The 17121-nt window shown below is 46.0% G+C and overlaps 1 long non-coding RNA gene and 1 pseudogene across 1 annotated transcript; one reads left to right on the top strand and one right to left on the bottom strand.

Annotated features, from left to right (window-relative positions):
• Nucleotides 1–7163: 7163 nt before the first annotated feature.
• Nucleotides 7164–12053, bottom strand: LOC112078810 (uncharacterized). The gene is made up of 3 exons (XR_002895786.2): nucleotides 11885–12053; nucleotides 11424–11497; nucleotides 7164–7216 (listed from the first exon to the last, which is right to left on the bottom strand). It is a non-coding gene; the product is annotated as an uncharacterized lncRNA (long non-coding RNA).
• Nucleotides 12054–14039: 1986 nt separating this feature from the next.
• LOC112078809 (7SK snRNA methylphosphate capping enzyme-like) lies at nucleotides 14040–16909 on the top strand (annotated as a pseudogene).
• The last annotated feature ends 212 nt before the right edge of the window (nucleotides 16910–17121 follow it).

Here is a 17121-nt window from a genome sequence, read left to right as displayed (position 1 = left end):
TCTGGAGACACCTTAGACAACTGTCTGGGTGGCGTAACTAAATAACACTACCACAACCAACATCAAGACTGTCTGGGGGTAACTAACCACACCACAACCACATCAACTTCTGGGTGGGTAAAACTAACTATAACACCTACTACATCAACTGTCTGGGTGGGTAACTAACCGATAACACTACTACATCAACTTCTGGGTGGGTAACTAACATACTACATCAACTGTCTGGGTGGGTAACTAACTAACACTACCACAACCAATCAACTGTCTGGGTAACTAACTAACACAACCACAACCACATCAACTGTCTGGGTGGTAACTAACACTAACACTACCACAACCACATCAACTGTCTGGGTGGGTAACTAACTAACACTACCACAACCACATCAACTGTCTGGGTAACTAACTAACACTACCACAACACACATCAACTGTCTGGGTAACTAACTAACACAACCACAACCACATCAACTGTCTGGTGGGTAACTAACTAACACTACCACAACCACATCAACTGCTGGGTAACTAACTAACACAACCACAACCACATCAACTGTCTGGGTGGGTAACTAACTATAACACTACTACATCAACTGTCTGGTGGGTAACTAACTAACACTACCACATCAACTGTCTGGGTGGGTAACTAACTAACACAAACCACATCAACTGTCTGGGTGGGTAACTAACTAACACAACCACATCCAACTGTCTGGGTGGGTAACTAAACTAACACTACTACATCAACTGTCTGGGTGGGAACTAACTAACACTACCACAACACATCAACTTCTGTGGGTAACTAACTACACAACTACAAACACATCAACTGTCTGCGGTGGGTAACTAATAACACAAACCACATCAACTGTCTGGGGTGGAAAACTAACTAACCACAACCACATCAACTGTCTGGGGGCGGTAACTTAACACAACCACATCAACTGTCTGGGTGGGTAAACTAAACTAACACAACACATCAACTGTCTGGCGTGGGTAACTAACACAACCACATCCAACTGTCTGGGTGGGTAAACTAACACAACCACATCAACTGTCTGGGGCGTGGGCTAACTAACACAACCACATCAACTGTCTGGGTGGGTAACTAACAACAACCACACATCAACTGTCTGGTGGTAACTTAAACTACACAACCACATCAACTGTCTGGTGGGAACTAACTAACACAACCACATCAACTGTCTGGGTGGGTAACTAACACAACTACATCAACTGTCTGGGTGGGTAACAACTAACACAACCACATCAACTGGTCTGGGTGGGAACTAACTAACACACAACCACATCAACTGTCTGGGGGGGTAACTAACAACACTACACATCACTGTGGGTGGTAACTAACACCAACTACAAACATCAACTGTCTGGGTGGGTTAACTAACACAACCACACACACACTGTCTGGGTGGGTAACTAACCACAACCACATCAACTGTCTGGGTGGGTAACTAACTAACACAACCACATCAAACTGTCTGGGTAACTAACACAACCACATCAACTGTCTGGGGGGTAACTAACACACACCACATCAACTGCTGGTGGTAAACTAACTAACACAACCACATCAACTGTCTGGGTGGGTAAACTAACACAACCACATCAACGTCGTGGGATAACTAACTAACACAACCACATCAACTGTCTGGGTGGTAAACTAACACAACCACATCAACGTTGGCGTGGGTAACTAACACTACCACACAAACTGTCTGGTGGGTAACTAACACAACCAACATCAACTGTCTGGGTGGGTAACTAACACAACCACCATCAACTGTCTGGTAACTAACTAACACAACCACATCAAACTGTCTGGGTGGGTAAACTAACACAACCACATCAACTGTCTGGGTAACTAAACTAACACAACCACATCAAACTGTCTCGGGTGGGTAACTAACTAACACTACTACATCAACTGTCTGGTGGGTAACTAACTACAACACAACCACATCAACTGTCTGGGTGGGTAACTAACAACCACTACACATCAACTGCTGGTGGGTAACTAACTAAACCACACCACATCAACTGTCTGGGTGGTAACTTAAACAAACAACCACAATCAACTGTCTGGTGGGTAACTAACTAACACAACCACATCAACTGTCTGGGTGGTAACTAACTAACACAACCACATCAACTCTGTGGGTAACTAACACAACCACACTCAACTGTCTGTGGTAACTAACTAACACAACCACATCAACTGTCTGGGGGTAAACTAACACAACCACATCAACTGTCTGGGTAACTAACTAACACAACCACATCAACTGTCTGGGGGTAACTAACACAACCACATCAACTGTCTGGGTGGTAACTAAACTAACACAACACATCAACTGTCGGTGGGAAACTAACACAACCACATCAACTGTCTGGGTGGGTAACTAACTAACACAACCACAATCAACTGTCTGGTGGGTAACTAACTAACACACCACATCAACTGTCTGGTGGGTAACTAACTAACACTACACATCAACTGTCGGGTGGGTAACTAAACTAACCACAACCACATCAACTGTCTGGGAACTAACACAACCACATCAACTGTCTGGCGTGAACTAACACAACCACATCAACTGTCTGGGTGGGTAACTAACACCAACCACATCAACTGTCTGGGTGGGTAACTAACTAACACCACAACCACATCAACTGTCTGGGTGGGAACTAACTAACATACTACATCAACTGTCTGGGTGGGTAACTAACTAAACACAACCACATCAACTGTCTGGGTGGGAACTAACTAACACAACCACACTCAACTGTCTGGGTGGGTAAACTAACACAACACATCAACTGTCTGGGTGGGTAACTAACTAACACACAAACACATCAAACTGTCTGGGTGGGTACTAACTAACACAACCACATCAACTGTCTGGGGGAACACACAAACCACATCAAGCTCGGGGTAACTAACACAACCACATCAACTGTCTGGGTGGGGTAACTAACACAACCACAATCAACTGTCTGGCGTGGGTAACTAAAAAACACCACATCAACTGTCTGGGTGGGCTAACTAACACTACTACATCAACTGTCTGGTGGGGTAACACTAACCACCAACCACATCAACTGTCTGGGTGGGTAACTAAACTAACACACACATCAACTGTCTGGGTGGGAACTAACTAACACAACCACATGCAAACTGTCTGGTGGTAACACACAACCACATCAACTGTCTGGGTGGGTAACTAACACACCACAACCACATCAACTGTCTGGGGGGTAACTAACACAACCACATCAACTGTCTGGTGGGTAACTAAACACAACCACATTCAACTGTCTGGGTGGAAACTAACACAACCAATCAACTGTCGGTGGGAACAACACAACCACATCAAACTGTCTGGGTGGGTAACTAACACAACACATCAACTGTCTGGGTGGGTAACAACTAACACAACCACATCAACGTCTGGGTGGTAACTAACTAACACAACTACATCAACTGTCTGGTAACTAACACAACCACATCAACTGTCTGGCGTGGGTAACTAACAACACAACCACATCAACTGTCTGGTGGGTAACTAACTAACACACACATCAACTGTCTGGGTGACGGTAACTAACACAACCACATCAACTTGGCTGGTATAACAACACAACCACATCAACTGTCTGGTGGGTAACAACTAACACAACCACATCAACTGTCTGGGGGTAACTAACTAACACACTACAATCAACTGTCTGGTGGGTAACAACTAACACTACTACATCAACTGTCTGGGGGTACTAACTAACACAACCACATCAACTGTCTGGGGGGTAACTAACTAAACACTACTACATCAACTGTCTGGGTGGTAACTAACACAACCACATCAACTGTCTGGGTGGGTAACTAACAACACTACTACATCAACTGTCTGGGTGGGTAACAACACAAACCACATCAACTGTCTGGGTGGGTAACTACTAACACTACTACATCAACTGTCTGGTGGGTAACTAACTAACACTACTAACACACAACTGTCTGCGGTGGGTAACTAACACAACCACATCAACTGTCTGGGTGGGTAACTAACTAACACTACACATCAACTGTCTGGGTGGGTAACTAAACACAACCACATCAACGTCTGGGTGGTAACTAACACAACCACATCAAACTGTCTGGGTGGGTAACTAACTAACACTACACATCTCACTGGCTGGGTGGGTAACTAACACAACCACATCAACTGTCTGGGTGGTAACTAACAAACACAACCACATCAACTGTCTGGGTGGGTAACTAACTAACACAACCACATCAACTGTCTGGGTGGGTAACTAACTAACACAACCACATCAACGTTCTGGGTGGTAACAAAACTAACACACCACATCAACTGTCTGGGTGGGTAACTAACAACACAACTACATCAACTGTCTGGGTGGGTAACAACTAACACACACATCAACTGTCTGTGGGTAACTAACACAACCACATCAAATGTCTGGGTGGGAACTAACTAACACTACTACATCAACTGTCTGGGTGGGTAACTAACTAACACAAACCACATCAACTGTCTGGGGGGGTAACAACAACAACCACATCAACTGTCTGGGTGGGTAACTAACACAACCACATCAACTGTCTGGGTGGGTAACTAACTAACACTACACATCAACTGATCTGAGAACGTAACTAACACAACCACATCAACTGTCTGGTGGGTACTAACACAACCACATCAACTGTCTGGGTGGGTAACTAACTAACACTACTACATCAACGTCTGGGTGGGTAACTAACTAACACAACCACATCAACTGCTTGGGTGGGTAACTAACTAAAACAACCACATCAACTGTCTGGGTGGGGTAAACTTAACTAACACAACCACATCAACTGTCTGGTGGGTAACTAACTAACACAACCACACAACTGCTGGGTGGGGGTAACTAACTAACACAACCACATCAACTGTCTGGGTGGTAACTAACTAACACAACCACATCAACTGTCTGGGTGGGTAACTAACACAACCACATCAAACTGTCTGGTGGGGGTAACTAACTAACCACAACTACATCAACTGTCTGGGTGGGTAACTAACACAACCACATCAACTGTCTGGGTGGGTAACTACAACAACCACATCAACTGTCTGGGTAACTAACAACACAACCACATCAAACTGTCTGGGTGGGTAACTAACACAAACCACATCAACTGTCTGGGTGGGCTAACTAACACAACCACATCAACTGTCTGGGTGGGTAACTAACACAACCACCATCAACTGTCTGGGTGGGTAACTAACACAACCACATCAACTGTCTGGGATGGGTAACCTAACACAACCACACAACTGTCTGGGTAACTACAACACAACCACATCAACTGTCTGGTGGGTAACTAACACAACCACATCAACTGTCTGGTGTGGTAACTAAACAACCACAACCACATCAACTGTCTGGTGGTACAACAACACAACCAATCAACTGTCTGGGTGGGTAACTAACACAACCACATCAACTGTCTGGCGTGCGTAACTAACACAACCACATCAACTGTCTGGGTGGGTAAACTAACACACACACAAACTGTCGGGTGGGTAACTAACTAACACAACCACATCAACTGTCTGTGCGTAACTAACACAACCACATCAACTGTCTGGGTGGGCTTAACTAACACTACTACATCAACTGTCTGGGTGGGTAACCTAACACAACCACATCAACGTTCTGGGTGGTAAACTAAACACAACCACATCAACTGTCTGGTGGGTTAACTAACTAACACAACACATCAACTGTCTGGGTAACCTAACACAACCACATCAACTGTCTGGGTGGGTAACTAACTAACACACCACATTCAAACTGTCTGGGTGGTAACTAACTAACCCACACCACATCAACTGTCTGGGTGGGTAACTAACTAAACAAACCACATCAACTGTCGGGGGGTAAACTAACTAACACACTACATCAACTGTCTGGGGGGTAACTAACTAACACTACCACATCAACTGTCTGGGTGGGTAACAACTAACACAACCACATCAACTGTCTGGTGGTAACTAACTAACACAACCACATCAACTGTCTGGGTGGGTAACTAACTAACACAACCACATCAACTGTCTGGGTGGGTAACAACTAACACTACACATCAACTGTCTGGGTGGGTAACTAACTAACACTACACATCAACTGTCTGGGGGTAACTAATAACACTACCACATCAACTGTCTGGGTGGGTAACTAACTAACACTACACATCAACTGTCTGGGTGGGTAACTAAACTAACCATACCACATCAACTGTCTGGGTGGGAACTAACTAACACTACCACATCAACTGTCTGGGTGGGTAAACTAACTAACTAAACCACATCAACTGTCTGGGTGGGTAACTAACTAACACTACACATCAAACTGGCTGGTGGGGTAACTAACTAACACTACTACATCAACTGTCTGGTGGGTAACTAACTAACACAACCACATCAACTGTCTGGGTGGGTAACTAACTAAAACAAACCACATCAACTGTCTGGGTGGGTAACTAACTAACACACACATCAACTGTCTGGGTGGGTAACTAACTAACACACCACATTCAACTGTCTGGGTGGGTAACTAACTAACACACACATCAACTGTCTGTGGGTAACTAAACTAACACAACCACATCAACTGTCTGGGTGGGTAACTAAACTAACACAACCACATCAACTGTCTGGGGTAACTAACTAACACTACTACATCAACTGTCTGGGGTGGTAACTAACACAACCACATCAACTGTCTGGGTGGGTAACTAACACAACCACATCAACTGTCTGGTGGGTAACTAACACAACCACATCAACTGTCTGGGTGGGTAACTAAACTAACACAACCACATCAACTGTCGTGGTAAACTAACTAACAATACCACATCAACTGTCTGGTGGTAACTAACCTAACACTACTACATCAACTGTCTGGTGGTAACTAACTAACACTACTACATCAACTGTCTGGGTGGGTAACAACTAACACTTACTACATCAACTTCTGGTGGGTAACTAACTAACACGACACATCAACTGTCTGGGTGGGTAACTAACTAACACTACTACATCAACTTCTGGGTAACTAACTACACAACCGCCGTAGCACTATCAAATATATCCTCATACTGACTGTCTGTTAGAGGGAGCACCTGGAGGGAGGAGAGAGAGAACTTTACAGGTTTGGTGCACTGATTAATAAGTGAGTGCATATGCTCCTCATCGTCATGGTAATCCTAACAAATGCTAAGCTAACAGGCTTCTACATAGGCATGCTAATCCCAACTGTTTTTAATGGTCAGAACTGTGATCAATTGTGTCCATCCTCAACTCATAGAGGAGAGAGAGTGAAAAAAAGATGGGACAGGAGGGAGAGAGAAAGGGAAGTAGAGAGAGAGGCCAGGAAGAAGGAGGGAGGGCCATCAAATAATTGGCATATACACTATCGTTCAAAAGTTTTGGGTCACTTAGAATTGTCCTTGTTTTTGAAAGAAAAGCTMATTTTGTGTCCATTAAAATAACATCAAACTGATCTGAAATACAGCGTAGACATTGTTAATGWTGTAATTGACTATTGTAGCTGGAAACGGCTGATTTTGAATGGAACAAGCCTACCAGACGAGCTAAATCACTTCTATGCTCGCTTCGAGGCAAGCAACACTGAGGCATGCATGAGAGCATCAGCTGTTCCAGGCGACTATGTKATCACGCTCTCCGTAGGCGATGTGAGTAAGTGTCTGGCAAGTGTCTTCACTGACATTTTCAACCTGTCCTGGATRAGCCTGTAATACCTACATGTTTCAAGCAGACCACCATAGTCCGTGTGCCCAAAAACACTAAGGTAACCTGCCTAAATGACTACCAATCCGTAGCACTCATGTCTTGTAGACAATGAACTGCTTTTGAAAGGCTGGTCATGGCTCACATCAACACCATTATCCGGAAACCCTAGACCCACTCCAATTTCATACCACCCAACAGATCCACAGATGATGCAATCTCTATTGCACTCAACACTGCCCTTTCCCACCTGGACAAAAGGAACACCTACGTGAGAATGCTGTTCATTGAATACAGCTCAGCGTTCAACGCATAGTGCCCACAAAGCTCATCACTAAGCTAAGGACCTGGGAATAAACACCTCCCTCTGCAACTGGATCCTGGACTTCATTACGGGCCGCTCCCAGGTGGTAAGATTAGGTAACAACACAGCGGATCGTCAACACGGGGACGTATTACGACTGGCTAAGTAAGGCCTACTAACTGTTTTAGTACTGGCTACGTAAGGCCTACTAACTGTAATGACTACTGGCTAATTAAGGCCTACTAACTGTATGACTACTGGCTAATTAAGGTCTACTAACTGTATTACTACTGGCTAAGTAAGGCCTACCAGCTGTATTACTACTGGCTAATTAAGGCCTACTAACTGTTTTAGTACTGGCTACGTAAGGCCTACTAACTGTATTACTACTGGCTAATTAAGGCCTACTAACTGTTTTAGTACTGGCTACGTAAGGCCTACTAACTGTATGACTACTGGCTAATTAAGGCTACTAACTGTATGACTACTGGCTAATTAAGGTCCTACTAACTGTTTTACTACTGGCTAAGTAAGGCCTACTAACTGTATTACTACTGGCTAAGTAAGGTCTACTAACTGTTTTACTACTGGCTAAGTAAGGCTACTAACTGTATTACTACTGGCTAAGTAAGGCCTACTAACTGTTAGTACTGGCTAAGTAAGGCTCTACTAGCCTGTTATTAGTTCTGGCTAAGTAAGGACACTAACTGTTTTAGTACTGGCTAAGTAAGGCCTACCAGCTGTATTACTTCTGGCTAAGTAAGGAACATTAACTGTTTTAGTACTGGCTAAGTAAGGCCTACCAGCTGTATTACTTCTGGCTAAGTAAGGAACACTAACTGTTTTAGTACTGGCTAAGTAAGGCTACTAATGTTTTAGTACTGGCTAATTAAGGTACTACTAACTGTTTGCTACTGGCTAATTAAGGCTACTAACTGTTTTAGTACTGGCTACGTAAGGCCTACTAACTGTATTACTACTGGCTAATTAAGGTCCTACTAACTGTTTTAGTACTGGCTAATTAAGGTCTACTAACTGTATGACTACTGGCTACGTAAGGCCTACTAACTGTATGACTACTGGCTACGTAAGGCCTACTAACTGTATGACTACTGGCTAATTAAGGTCCTACTAACTGTTTGCTATCTGGCTAAGTAAGGCCTACTAACTGTATTACTACTGGCTAAGTAAGGCCTACTAACTGTTTTAGTCTGGCTAAGTAAGGCCTACTAACTGTATGACTACTGGCTAAGTAAGGTCTACTAACTGTATGACTACTGGCTAATTAAGGTCCTACTAACTGTTTGCTACTGGCTAAGTAAGGCCTACTAACTGTATTACTACTGGCTAAGTAAGGTCTACTAACTGTTTTTAGTACTGGCTACGTAAGGCCTACTAACTGTATGACTACTGGCTAATTAGGTCCTACTAACTGTTTGCTACTGGCTAAGTAAGGCCTACTAACTGTATTACTACTGGCTAAGTAAGGCCTACTAACTGTATGACCTGGCTAATTAAGGTCCTACTAACTGTTTGCTACTGGCTAAGTAAGGCCTACTAACTGTATTACTACTGGCTAAGTAAGGTCTACTAACTGTTTTAGTACTGGCTAAGTAAGCGCTACTAACTGTTTTATAACTGGCTAAGTAAGGTCTACTAACTGTATTACTACTGGTTAAGTAAGGTCTACTAACTGTATGACTACTGGCTAAGTAAGGTCTACTAACTGTATTACTACTGGCTAAGTAAGGCCTACTAACTGTTTTAGTACTGGCTAAGTAAGGCCTACTAACTGTATTACTACTGGCTAAGTAAGGAACACTAACTGTTTTACTACTGGCTAAGTAAGGCCTACTAACTGTTTTAGTACTGGCTAAGTAAGGTCTACTAACTGTATGACTACTGGCTAAGTAAGGCCTATATAACTGTTTTAGTACTGGCTAAGTAAGGCTACTAACTGTATGACTCTGGCTAAGTAAGGTCTACTAACTGTATTACTACTGGCTAAGTAAGGTCTACTAACTGTATTACTACTGGTAAGTAAGGTCTTACTAACTGTTTTTACTCTGGCTAAGTAAGGTCTACTAACTGTATTACTACTGCTAAGTAAGGTCTACTAACTGTATTACTACTGGCTAAGTAAGGCCTACCAGCTGTATTACTTCTGGCTAAGTAAGGAACACTAACTGTTTTAGTACTGGCTACGTAAGGCCTACCAGCTGTATTACTTCTGGCTAAGTAAGGACCACTAACTGTTTTACTGGCTAAGTAAGGCCTACCAGCTGTATTACTTCTGGCTAAGTAAGGAACACTAACTGTTTTAGTACTGGCTACGTAAGGTCCTACTAACTGTTTGCTACTGGCTAATTAAGGCCTACTAACTGTTTGCTATTGGCTAAGTAAGGCCTACTAACTGTTTAGTACTGGCTAATTAAGGTCCTACTAACTGTTTGCTACTGGCTAATTAAGGCCTACTAACTGTTTGCTACTGGCTAAGTAAGGCCTACTAACTGTATTACTACTGGTTAAGTAAGGTCCTATAACTGTTTTAGTACTGGCTAATTAAGGTCCTACTAACTGTTTGCTAACTGGCTAATTAAGGTCCTACTAACTGTATTACTACTGGCTAAGTAAGGCCTACTAATCGTAATTACTATGGCTAAGTAAGGTCTACTAACTGTTTTAACTACTGGCTAAGTAAGGTCTACTAACTGTATTACTACTGGCTAAGTAAGGCCTACTAACTGTATTACTACTKGCTAAGTAAGGCCTACCAGCTGTATTACTTCTGGCTAAGTAAGGAACACTAACTGTATTCCACACACTACCTTCTTATTGCTCTCTSTCTCATCCCTCTGTCTCTTCTTTTTCATCTCTTTCCCTTCCTTTCTGACCTTCTCATTCTCTTTCTTCTTCTTTTTCACATTCATTCTCTCCTTCCCTTGTTCTGTTTCATTACTGGATTGGTCTTCCTCCTTATTTTTCTGTTTTTTATTCTCCTTCGCTCCCTCGCCTCCTCCTCTCTCTCCCTCTTTACCTTCCTGTTGTTGGGGAACCCCTTCATCGGCAGCCCTAGCTTTTTCTGTATCTGGCATCTTCTTCTTCCCTTCTTTCTTCATCCGTTCTCCTCTTTTCTTCTCTAACCCAGAGGCCTTACCCTTGCTCTCTACTCCTCTCTCTCCTTCACATGATCCTCCTGTCTTCTTTCCTACATCAATGTTTCTCTCCTTATTTCCACCCCCCTCTTCTTTACACTTATTCTCACTCTTTTTCACCTCTCCTTTCTCTCCATGCCCTGGCTTCTTCTCACGGGGCACCAGCGGGGCAAACTTCGCCTTCTCTTTCTGACCTGTGTAACGTTACCAAAGACATGTCATGATGCAGTCTGTCAACATGTCGACAAATCCAAAGCTAGCCAAGTTAGCAATGTAGTTAGATATGTAATTAACTGCTAGAAAATTAGCTAGTTAGTTATATAAAGTTTGCAACAATCCTTGACTAACTTAGCTTGCTAACGGAAAGTTACCTAGCCAAAGGACTAACGTTAACGAGGTTAACGTAGCTAAACTGAAAGCTATCTATTTAGCAAGCTGGCTCACGTTATCTTGCTAACTTTCTAACGTTAACGTTAGCTAGCAAGCAAACTAGATGCCGAATGTAGCTAATAGTTAGCTAACGGCATCTAGCTAGCTGGCTATCTATCGTCACACTGACCAAGCTAACGTTTTCTATTTACCCGCAACTGTTTCCATTTTCCTTAAGCGAGATGTATCTTTGGTGTAGCTCGCCTTTCCAGTTAAACACCGGTATATAATCTCGTATTTTACCTACGTAGCGGTTAATCGTTGTATTATGAAAGTCGTAGTGTGAGGTGGTTTTGTGTAGCCAGCTAGCACCGCAACTGTTGTCTGGTCTCGCGATGGTTTTACCGCCACTTCTGTGAGCGTTCTGTTTGGCCAGTTCCGTGGGCAGTGCCCACTCTGTGGACGTTGTCATGGGCAGTGCCCACTCTGTGGACGTTGTCATGGGCAGTGCCCACTCTGTGGACGTTGTCATGGGCAGTGCCCACTCTGTGGACGTTGATATGCTTTGTAGTTTGGCCAGYTCCGTGGGCAGTGCCCACTCTGTGGACGTTGCTATCCTTTGTAGTTTGGCCAGTTTCGTGGGCAGTGCCCACTCTGTGGACGTTGCTATGCTTTGTAGTTTGGCCAGTTCCGTGGGCAGTGCCCACTCTGTGGACGTTGCTATCCGTTGTAGTTTGGCCAGTTTCGTGGGCAATGCCCACTCTGTGGACGTTGCTATGCTTTGTAGTTTGGCCAGTTTCGTGGGCAGTGCCCATTCTGTGGATGTTGCTATGCTTTGTAGTTTTGGCCCAGTTTCGTGGGAAGCCATTCTGTGGATGTTGTATGCTTGTTAGTTTGGCCAGTTTCGTGGCAGGTGCCATTCTGTGGACTGTTGCTATGCTTTGTAGTTTGGCCAAGTTTCGTGGGCAGTGCCCATTCTGTGGATGTTGCTATGCTTGTAGTTTGGCCAGTTTCGTGGGCAGTGCCCATTCTGTGGAGTTGCTTATGCTTGTAGTTTGGCCAGTTCGTGGCAGTGCCCATTCTGTGGACGTTGCTATGCTTTGTAGTTGGCCAGTTTTCGTGGGCAGTGCCCGATTCTGTTGGATGTTGCATGCTTTGTAGTTTGGCAGTTTCGTGGGCAGTGCCCACTCTGTGGATGTTGCTATGCTTTGTAGTTTAGCCAGTTTCGTGGGCAGTGCACTCTGTGGACGTTTGCTATGCTTTGTAGTTTGCCAGTTTCATGGGCAGTGCCATTCTGTGGATGTTGCTATGCTTTGTAGTTTGGCCAGTTTTCGTGGGCAGTGCCATTCTGTGAGGTTGCTATGCTTTGTAGTTTGGCCAGTTTCGTGGGCAGTGCCCATTCTGTGGATTGCTATGCTTTGTAGTTTGGCAAGTTTCGTGGGCAGTGCCCATCTGTGGATGTTGCTATGCTGTGGATGTTGCTATGCTTTGTAGTTTGGCCAGTTTTGTGGGCAGTGCCCATTCTGTGGATGTTGCTATGCTTTTGTGTTTGGCCAGTTTCGTGGGCAGTGCCCATTCTGTGGATGTTGCTATGCTTTGTAGTTTGGCCAGTTTCGTGGCAGTGCCCATTCTGTGGATGTTGCTATCTTTGTAGTTGACCTAGTTTCATGTGGGATTATGGTGATGGATGGGTTCAGTAAAGACTACGTTTTCGGTTAGGCAACTTTTCAACCGTTTGTGTGGCAAAACGTTCACTGTTTTGTTCGTGTGTTCTGCAGTATTTGAAAAAATTACATTACCCATAAGCGTGTTCCTTACACCATGAGCAAGATGCGGGAGGGGGGTGGGTGGGGGAGGGGAAACCGCTTAATATAAGACACATCTTTGTTGTCTATCGTTACCAAATATGCTCTCTTTCATACTATTGACTAGTTTAACTGGTGGGGGTATTCATAAACGATCTGCAGTAAAATATAGCTTTCGCTAACTGCCTTCTTGTTGACATGGGCTGGGGTGTCCGTTTCAGATCCCTGTTCTGTCGCTAACAAACAATTTCCTCGACACGCACAGACTGAACTAACACGGATCTGAGTGGTTCAGTCGGTGTCTGTATCAAATATAGCGTTGATTAACATAATTTAAACGTTTATTGGGCTAAATGACACGCCAAAATCGATGAGTTGACAATTCTGACAGGCAGAGGCGGGGATACCTCTCCTAAGAAGGCGGGACATAATCATATTTCCAAGCCGATGCTAAGATTCCATTGGTCACTTTGAGGAGGTCGGGCCCCAGAGAGAACAGCTATTGGTCGGATAGTATGTCGCCCACGGTGTGTGTTTGCAGGGGCATATAAAGAGCGTGGCTCCGCTGAAACTCAGCAATAAATAGCTAAGCTCAAGCAGTTGTAGAAACGTTTCAGAGTTTAGAGAGCGAGAGAGAACTCAGTAGCTTACATACATACATACATACATACACACACACAGATAACTGATCAGACAGGACGACAAAAATGTAATGGTCTGACGCAAACGATTTTTTTTTCTTCGGGAAGGGGTCTTTCATGTAGGTGTTATGATTTCGATCTGATTGTGTACTTTAGTAGGAAGTGCATGAGGTCAGGTTTACTCGCAGTAGGAGAACGTTAGGAAACCTCTCGCTAAGTCAGTTGATGGGTGTATTTTTGTTGTCTTTTTTAAAGCGTTCAGTGTCTCGGGGGAGGGAGCCGCCGTGGAGAGAGAAGGCGGGGAGAGAGAGCAGCTTCGGTCGGGGAAGGCAGTGTGTGTGTGTGTGTGTGTGAGGGGGGCCTGGCCGTTCGGCTGTCACTCATTGTGCGTGGTTGCGCGGTTTTCCACGCAGCTCGCGCTTCTGCTGAATTATTCATGAGAATGAGTGACGACTGAATCCGAGGACGTGTTTATGCAGATTAGCTGTTCTATTTCAATACGCGGGAGGCGGAGCCACGCACGGCACGCAGAGGGGGAGTGTGGGGTTGGAGAACTCTCACACCGCTCACAGAGCTTGGCCTGTTAGATAGTTTGGCTGTGCACCTTGTCTCTGTCTAGGCGTGAGAGCAGCGTGAGGAGAGACTGACAGTCAGAAAGAGAGAATTATACAAAAGTAACAGGTTTGGAGGGAAGTGTTTCATATGGCTGGCTCCCTGTTATCTTGTAAATAGTGCACTACTTCTGACTAGAGCCCTACGTGTGGCAGCTTGACTCAGTTCAAAAGTAGTGCACAAAAAGGGAACAGTGTCATTTGAGATACTGCCTTAGATCAGCTGTTTTTTAAAATCTGGTGTGTAAATGACCCTTAACTCCTCCCACTTCCTGTCTGTAGATCGATGCCATTGGCCGAGGCGCCTGCAGTGTCTCCCACAGGAAAAAGATGATCAGGATGTCATTGGACAAAGAGACTGTTCTACCGCGTGATGGGCGGGGCGACGCTGCTGTCCCAGAAGGCCCTGCGTCAGGAGGGGGGGAGGGGGGAGTGGACAGGGTGGGTGGGGTAATGATGTCCCCTCACCCTCCCTGTCTGGGACCAACCGGTTTCACCGGAAGTATGGTTCTAACGGAACAGCCACATCCCCACGGCCCCAAAACAAGAAGTACACACCCCCTAAAGACCAAAAACGGCCTTCAGCCCCCCCACAACAACCCCCAGGTCTTCCCTCCAGGACAGCAGCAGCGAATGGGGAAGCGGCGCTACTCCCTGGGCGGCAGCTTCAAGCACCCGGGCTTCGGGAAGCGTCGTCGCCGCGCCAACAGTGACAGTCAATCAGACCCCGTCCTTCCCTCCAACTTCCTGTTGGGCGGGAACATTTTCGACCCGCTGAACCTCAATTCTTTATTGGATGAGGAGGTGAGCCGCGCTCTGAATGCCGAGACGCCCAAGTCCTCACCCCTACCGGCCCGGGCCAGAGACCCTGTAGAGATCCTGGTACCGCGTGACATCACAGACCCCCTGAACCTGAAGAGTGGGGGAGGAGAGGAGGGGGGAGGGGTGCTGGTCTCCCCCATGAAAAACAGGAAGAGACACCGCAACCGTCACCACGGAGGAGGAGGAGGAGGAGGAGGGGGGCCGCAGCCTGAACCCCCCATACAGGCTGAGGGGTCAAAGGTAGAAGCTGGGGGTGATTCAGGGACAGGAGGTGAGGTGTTAGCTCTGTTCCCTGCCAGCGTTAGCGTCAGTGTTACTGGTGAGCTAGCTGCAGTACCGGAGGTTCCCAAAGAGGGCCTCTCTGGAAGCGTAGTACCACAGTCTCCTCTGCCCTACGAACTCAACACCACCATCAACTGTCGGGATGAGGTAGTTCCGCCCATTCTGCCCCGGAGACACACCCACCCGCCACTTGGCTCCACCTCTAAACCCCGTCCCCATGGCGACGGAGGCCATCGGCAGCGTAAACGGCGGCGTACCACCTCAACGAGGTCTGACCATTCGTCGGTTACTCCGACCCCCGCCCTCACCACTGCCCCACCCAACACCTTCCACACCCCCCTGGTGCCAGGGTCAGGCCTCAGAGGTCAGGGGTCAGGGTCAGTGGTGGTAGGTCAGCAGCAGGCCCAGAGCTCCTTCCACCACAAACCCCAGAAGAAGAAAAACAGGTTCCAGCACGGCAACTACAGCCGTTATTACGGCTACCACGGTTACTACGGTTACCGTGATGGGCAGGTGGGGCGGTTTGAGGACCCTCGTCTGGGCCTGCTTCGACCCGATTGGTTCAGAGGGAAGACGGTGCTGGACATTGGCTGCAGCACCGGTCACCTGACCCTGGCCATCGCACGCCACTTTAACCCGACCCACATCCTGGGTATTGATGTAGACGGGCGGCTGGTGCACGCCGCTAGGCAGAACATTCGCCACTTCCTGTCCGAACGACTCACACAGGACGCCAGGGGTAGGGAGGAGGGGAGAGGGGGAGAGAGTAAACAGAAAGCGGAGACAGCTGAGCAGAGTGAAGGAAGAACACAGAGCGGAACTAAGATGGCGTCCGGTACGGCTGAGAAGAAGATGGAGGAGGAGGAGGGTCAGAACGAGGAGTGTAGCGCTCTAGAGAAACTGAAGAGAACCCTGTCGTTGCTGTCGCCCTCGAGTGGCCCCCGGGGTGTAGGTCGCCCTCTCCCTCCGTTCCCCCTCTCCTTCAGGGTGTGTCGGGGTCCCATCGCTGCCCCCCCCCTCTTCCCCCCTGGCCACGGAACACCTGAACATTTCCCAACAACGTCTCCTTCATAACGGTAAGAGTGTGTGGTGTGTGTGTGTGTGTGTGTGTGTGTGTGTGTGTGTGTGTGTGTGTGTGTGTTGTGTGTGTGTGTGTGTGTTGTGTGTGTGTGTGTGTGTGTTGATTATGGTATGTCATAGGTGGGCTTCATTGAGCTGATAATAATATATGGGATTTTAATACGACTTTTCTAAAAACCTGTACCGCAGAAGGAGAATAAAACAATAG

The sequence above is a fragment of the Salvelinus sp. IW2-2015 genome, unplaced genomic scaffold (genome assembly GCF_002910315.2).
Source record: "Salvelinus sp. IW2-2015 unplaced genomic scaffold, ASM291031v2 Un_scaffold6311, whole genome shotgun sequence".
NCBI lineage: Eukaryota > Metazoa > Chordata > Actinopteri > Salmoniformes > Salmonidae > Salvelinus > Salvelinus sp. IW2-2015.
The sequence above is the reverse complement of the archived record's forward strand: the minus strand, read 5'-3'. Positions and strand labels throughout refer to the sequence as shown.